Consider the following 7,530-nt stretch of genomic DNA (forward strand, 5'->3'; position numbering starts at 1 on the left):
GAAAGAAAAAAAGAACTAATCAAGATAGGATCTGTGGAATGTACAAATGCGGATCATGTCCATAACGTAAACACATACGGACAGATAATAAAATCACTGTTAGGGAGAGAACGTATCATGTTAACGGCAGATTTCATTGTGCAACCAAAGGAGTTGTTTACACAGCTTACTGCGACCAATGTGCTGTGTACTACATTGGCAAAATGGAGAGGAAAATTAAGCAGCATATTTATGAGCATCAGTATGCCATTAACAAAAGAGATACAACAAACGCATTAGCTAGACAGACTATTGAGTATCCCAAACATAGGTTTAAATTCATAGTATTACAACAATGTCAAGGAGATTTAAGAGGAGGGCCCTGGCAACTACAACTAGAAGTAGATGAAATTTTTTGGCAAATAAGAACGGTGGCTTATATTTACCCAGGGCTTAATGAGTATGTATCCATCAAATGTATATTAAAACTACTAGCTTTACGTAGGTAAATATAACATTCCATAAAATATAAGATATAATAAAATATAAATGAATTTATTTGTACAGAATATTGTTGTAATTTTACTAATAAAGTGAAAAAGGAATCTTTCATTATATATAGTTAAGGCTATAGTAGGATTTATTAATTAATTTTTTGCCTTTATATTAATTTTCTGTTTTTATATTAACATTTAAGTGAGGTCATGATTATAATGCGCTTTAGTAGGATCGCTAATACCATACGATTTTTTATTACTGGCTTTAGTATACAAATGAGGTTTCATGATTGTAAAACTACTTAATCTGTTATGATTATTACTATTATTTAAGTCGCACAGAGTTATAAAAAGCTGCGGTATTTATTTTATTTTAAATTTAGAAATTTATTATGCATCTTATATGTTTTTATATATATTTTAAATGTGATCTTTTAGATTTGTTCATTGATTAGGATGATATTACTTTATATTTATATTTATATTAACATTATATATATGCATTAAAGTCTTGTAAATGGGGACTTTCCGTTAATGTTAGCCTATGGGCATATACGAACCATTTGGCAAGCAGTATCTTTTTAACTAAAGTAAAAGACTTAATAGTTTGATTGAATAATTGGATTGAAATTCAGTATAAATTAGTTGTAATGTTTTTGTTTTGTTGTCTGATGAAGGGGAGGCACTGACCTCGACGAAAGCGCTAATAAAATTGGAGTTTGAATTTTATTTGAGTTACGCTCAGTTTTTCGCCCGCTTTTTTGAGTTCAATCCTCCGTGTAAGACTAAGTCTTACTCGGAAACTGCAGCCTAAGAGTATGACGTCAGCACGCCATGCATATTCATGAGGGCACGCTGACTCAACTTTAAGGCTAACACGGAGCATGCAAGAGTGCAGGGGGCATGTCAGACTGCCGAGCAGTCCAAAAATCCACGCCCCTGCAAGTCCCACAATCGTCAAATGTAAATGACATGAGTGAGTCCGCTCAAATGTGTATATACACAACATTACACTCCCCCACATTCTAAACCCCTGTACAATTATAAAATGTAAAACTGTTATATTTTTTTTATTATTCCCGATATAGCTGCCCATATTTGCACGTGTTTGCGTGGGTTTGCCCATTGCTTAGCTACAGTTAGCAGTTTAGACATCGAAGAGGATAATAAGATACTTATATGCAAATTAAGCCAAATAGCAATAGCGTAGTGGTATAGTGTTTGCGCAAAGAGGAGGCATTCCCGGTTCGAGTCCCTCCATTCCCCTTTCTATTTTCTGTATGAAATCTGTATAGAAAAATAATTCCTGACATTTATCCTTTAAAATTTAGTAAAAAGCATTGAAATGGCCTATGTAGTAGTGAACGATATTTTATACATATATAAGAAAGTGAATTGGTTATGCATACTGATGAATGCATAAGTAACCTATCTTAAGCAATGTGAAGCACTGCTAAGCAAAGTTTACCAGTATTAAGCACATTTAAGTATAATTGCTCATAGCTTAGCACTGCTTTAACTAATGCAATAGCTTTGCGCGGAGCTGTGCATCATGCCAACTAGCGCAAACAAAACATGTTTGCGAGAAGCTGCGCACAGTGCTAACTAGCATAATGTCGGGCAACGTAGGGCAACGTTGGGCAAAGTTGAGCAAAGTCAGCTAAACACAGCCACACCTCCTAACCAGTCAGGCCAGTAGTAAAATAAAAAGCAATGACAGGCCTCGAACCCAGGTTAGTGTGCACCATAATCACAGTACTGAACCACTAAGCCATGACAGCATTTGATGTTCATGCACTGTCAATAAACATATGCATATTAATCAAAGTTTACCCAGTGCTAAGCAGGTGTGCACTCAGCTGAGAATTTTCAAATCCGGCCAATCACAAATAAGTGCTGGAAATGAGGCATATTTAAGCTCCATAGGTGGGAATACTTGCCATAACTGATTGTAGTTCCCATCTGCAGGCAGCAATGGCTGGTGTTGGAGGAGGCTCTTGCTTTCGAGCGCAACGGTAGGGCATTGAGGAGTCAAAAGTGATGTTTTAGCTCCTCGTCCATAATCATGATGCCAGACTCCTGCAGGGCCAGTTCCAGGGCACTGAATACAAAGCAGAAGCCTGGAACCATCTTGCACATGCTCTCACCAGTGCCACAGGTGTCCCTCGGACTGGTGAGCAGGTCAGACACCACCACGCAGACCTGAAGAGACGCAAGCAGGACTAACTGAACCAGTGGATACAGGAGGCCCGTGGGATGCCAAATGCCCCACTACTGTGTAGGTAGCCATGGAATGAAGTATGTAAGAATTGCTATTGTAGTCGATAGTATGGATAGGCATATGTCTCAATATCACTTCATTTACTTCACAGCTGCAGGTGTCCGTGCTGCGAATCAGCAAGCCTATGCAGATAGGCTGCTAAGGCTGCGCCACCAGGCAGGTTAGTAATTATTCTGCATGTATTGTTATATAAAATAAGTGAGTGAGCCTGACAAAAAGTGTTGTAGCCCAATAATAAAGGTATAATAAGGCTTGAATAACCTCTCTGCATGTACTGTTATACTGTAAAATAAGTGAGAGAGCCTGAAAAAGAGTGTTGTAACCCATTAATAAAGGTATAATAAGTCCTGAATAATTTCTCTGCATGTATTGTTATATAAAATAAGTGAGAGAGTCTGAAAAAGAGTGTTGTAACCCATAAATAAAGGTATAATATGTCTTTAATAAGTCGTCTGCATGCACTGTAATATCAAATAAATGAGAGAGCCACTAGAAAAGTTTGCAATGTAATTAATAAAGGTATAACTCCTGGAGTGTGTCCGTGTCACTTTCTTCGAAATGTTGTACTCTTGCAGTATAAAAATAGTAGTATTAAGCACTGTCAACCCACACTTGGGTAGGCCCATAGAAAGTGGATGAAGGGAGTGCCAGTAGCTGTTAAGCATATATACAGTCCTCAACTGTTGTTTCAATGCTGGCATGTATAAGTAAATCTGGCACATGAGTAGCTTGTTATTGTGTTCCCCAGAAATGTCAGTGTGCTGCTAGAAATGTAGGGGGCTGTTAAAATATAACTGATAATGTCAACTGAACACATCCAGATATGTAGATATATAAATATAAATAAAATATATAAATATGTAGCAGTAACATCTGCATCCTGGACAGTTTGTATGTCAGATACAGGTCAGGTATATAAGGAACTAGCAAAACCCATTTCACAACTTAATGGACATTGCCTAGTGTAATAATACATGTAGGGGATATATACCTGCAGTCAATAGGAATGCAGTGTAAACTATAAGTACATATAAGCTGTTAATGGAGGTATCTTTTTGCACCCTACTGTATGTGCATAAACAATGCAATTTCACATCTCAGTGGGTATGTCTAATCTCAAAACATTTGTTGGGACATATGTCCTATTGGTTTATAAATATCTGCATTTACTTTGATGCATGTGCCCTGTTCAAACACCACAATCTTGGTGGCCTGTTGCCACCATTCAATCCTGCATGCTGTTGGAATGTCCACTGTTGTTCTATATATGCATGTGTTATGCTTGCTGTTCAACTGTTGGAACTCTGGTGTGTTGGGTTAATGGGAATATTACTGCATGCTGTTGCAACTAATTTGGAATGCTGTTAGCTGTTGCCAACCCATATTGTCATTAAATCCTCCTAAACATAGAACGTATGGGAAGGCCGGTCCCAGCAGACCCACCTGTCCCACCTCAGCTGGCGATGGCACCTGTCACCAGCATGTCCAGTGTCCAGCCTGGGACCTCCTCCTTCGTTGGCTATGTGCCACCTTTGAGTGGAATCACTGCAGGGGATGGGACTCATGCCCCCCTGCAAGTGTGGCCAGAGAAGGGCCACCTATCACCCTCCAAATGGTCTGGGCTGTGGTGCGTAGGGAGATCGAGTGTTCAGTCGCTGATCCTCTATGCCAGCTTGAGGCACGTGTGGCGCGACTCACGGGTGAGCCTGCCCCTCCTACGCAGCCCCCAGCACAGCCATCCACTGGGCTGTGAAGGTACAGTGGTGACTGCCCATGGGTGGGGATCTCACTTCCACTGTTGCCATCTGTGGGCTCATGGACTTGCGATTTCCAAACATCCTACCCCGTCAATGGTGTTCACTCACCACATGTGTCATATTCCGCCCCTGTATGCATCTTGTTTGTCTTGTCTGTTTACCTCCCCAACCTACCTCTCCAAATATACCTACTTCCCCTACCCTACATTCCACTCTCACCTGAAAAAAAAGGGCAATCTGCTCCCACAAAAAAATTACCCCCATACATAGCTGCCGATTTTGCACACGTCTGCTGGACACATAAACTTATATTTAATTGGCAGTACAACATACTTTGTTGTCCTCACCCCTCTCTCAGGGGTGGAAGGTTTCAAATTTCCCTCCAAATTTCTAGCATATGCACAGCTGTTGCTGTAAAAGAAATGGGAAGCTATGGACCTTCCCTACACCCGTCCTGCACATCCCAAGCTGTTTTCCCTACTGTCTTTCCCTCTTTGTGCCCCTTTTTCACCACTTTCCTATGTCCCCATTTTCTTTTCTTTCAAAGAAATGAGAGCGGGGGTTAGCGGGAATGAGCACTTTTAAGCAATAGTTAGCAGGTTTGTGCAAGTGTGCTCTTGTCTGTGCTTAGCTAAGTATTGCTAAGCTTCTTGCAAACCAGCACAAACCTGCTTACAACTGCTTAAAAGTGCCTTAGTCACCCTGCATGTAAGGGCCCTTGTTCTGCTCAGCAGCAAAATAAAACACCACTGTCAGTCTCGAACCCCAGACCATGGACACACTAGACTGCATGAAGTACCACTAAGTCACAGTAGATATACAGCAGGTTGTTACTGAAATATATATATCATGCATCAGAATGAGTGAATGTAAATGAAAGATAGGAATGCCATAACACAAAACCTGTTCTGTGGAATTTTACCAGCAGTTGTTGGGGAATTGCATTTACATGACTGTGATAACAGAACCAGACATTCTAGCAGTAAATAATGTTACAGCAGCACTTTACAACCCCCACACAGTATCATAGCAGGACAATCCCCACCCAAACGTACAAAATACCTGTGTGTTCATGGTCCAGCAAGGATGTAGGTAGGCATACTCAGTACTGGAATTGTCCAGTTTTCATGAGCATCCTGTGCTAATGTCAACAATAAAAAAGCACCAACTGTGCAGAAGTGAGTACATTAATATTCACAGTATAGCAGTTCATAAACAGTTCATATGCCAAATGAATACATCTCAATAACTACATATGTATGGCAGCTAAATGTATAAGTAGAAAAGAAACTACATACTCCCATGTATCTTGTGTTAGCATTTGTAGGGGCGAGTACAACTCTACACTGACAACTGTGCACTGGAAGTGGCAACATTCAGGTCTGAGTACAACATTCAAATCACTGGCTACACCCCTAGCTTCAGATATAAGAAGTATACCAACCTTCTGACTTACACAACGGTGTCCACAGCAAACAAGCATGGGCCCCACTTTGGAAAACTGAAAGGGCTACGCCTACCTGACCTAGCAATTTATAGCATTGGGTTGCTAAGACAGTGAGTACTGCAATTACCACACAGCAGGCTGCATGCAATTACCAAATGGTGGCCACCAGTTGGTGCAGAGGCCATCACATGCACATGTGCAGATACCTATAAAAGCAGGCTGTACTTGCTGTCCACACATGCAATCATTTCATTGCAGCCACGGAGAGAGAGAGAGAGAGAGAGAGAGAGAGCGAGAGAGAGAGAAAGATACAGAGACACAGACAGACAGACAGACAGACACCAACAACAGCAACAGCAACAGCAAAAAAAAAAAAAAGATATTAAAAATATATATATATATATTAAAAAAAATTAAGATATAAATAAAAAAAAAATTAGAAAACACACGGAACTGTAAAATTCAAACGCATACAAAGGAAAGGTATGTAACAGATATGTATTTACTGGCATGTAGTAGATGTTTTTGAAGAGTACTCTACATACTTTGAATCATCCATATGTGGCATCAGTATGCATCTATGCACAGATGCCCTGCATAACTACTGCCATGGAGAAATCAGTGTGTAGCTGTGTGCAGTGGGATATGACTGTGACATATGTAGTTCAGCATTAAATGTCAAACATCTGATCCATGTTATCTGTGTTCTGTTATCTGTGTTCTGTACAGTAGTGTGTACAATGGCTGTTTGGGGGAGTAGCGCATGCAGTTATATAAACATGGATGTGACAGAGTAACAAATGCATGATAGTCATATTAACGTGTAGCTTAGCATTGGCAACAGCTGTACCACGCTTGTATGCTAATCTAACATTTGCAGCTATATATACACCCACTAATATTACTGTGTGCTCACATGTGACACCTGTTCATGTAGCAGCAAGGCCCAACAGGTCAGCCGTGAGGTCCACGGACTAACAACAGTGTGGACCTTGTGTGTGTATGGCACACACATACGGAGAGATCTGTCTGTGTCAGATATATTAGCATCTGTACATGTGCATAGAGCAAGGGACATACTGTAACTGTTTGTGAAGGGTGGACATATATATGTTGGTGAAGGTTGTTATGTGCATATTTCTATGTAGGTTGTAGTGTGTGGCAAACAAGACAGCATACAGTGCTGGTATATGACATGTGGTGGTTAAATGCTGTGGGTATGATTTGTCAGGTTTGCAGTGTTGCAGCCAGTGAGGCCTGCTAAAGCTACATGGGCTGAGAACACATTCAATGCATTCTGCACAACACTATGCAATATTATTACATAACAGTATACCTCAAAACCATTGCATAATTGATATTCCCACCATGAAAGGTGGACTGTATATGTGCCTATATGTATATCTATATGTACACCAATGGATGTTTATATGTATGTGTGTGTGTATATATATATATATATATATATATATATATATATATATATATATACATATATATATATATATATATATATATATATATGGTTCCTGAAACCAAAAGCCTGAAAATTCAGAATCCTGAAAACTC

The sequence above is a fragment of the Protopterus annectens genome, chromosome 15.part0, assembly GCF_019279795.1.
Source record: "Protopterus annectens isolate FY-2018-M chromosome 15.part0, PAN1.0, whole genome shotgun sequence".
Taxonomy (NCBI): domain Eukaryota; kingdom Metazoa; phylum Chordata; order Ceratodontiformes; family Protopteridae; genus Protopterus; species Protopterus annectens.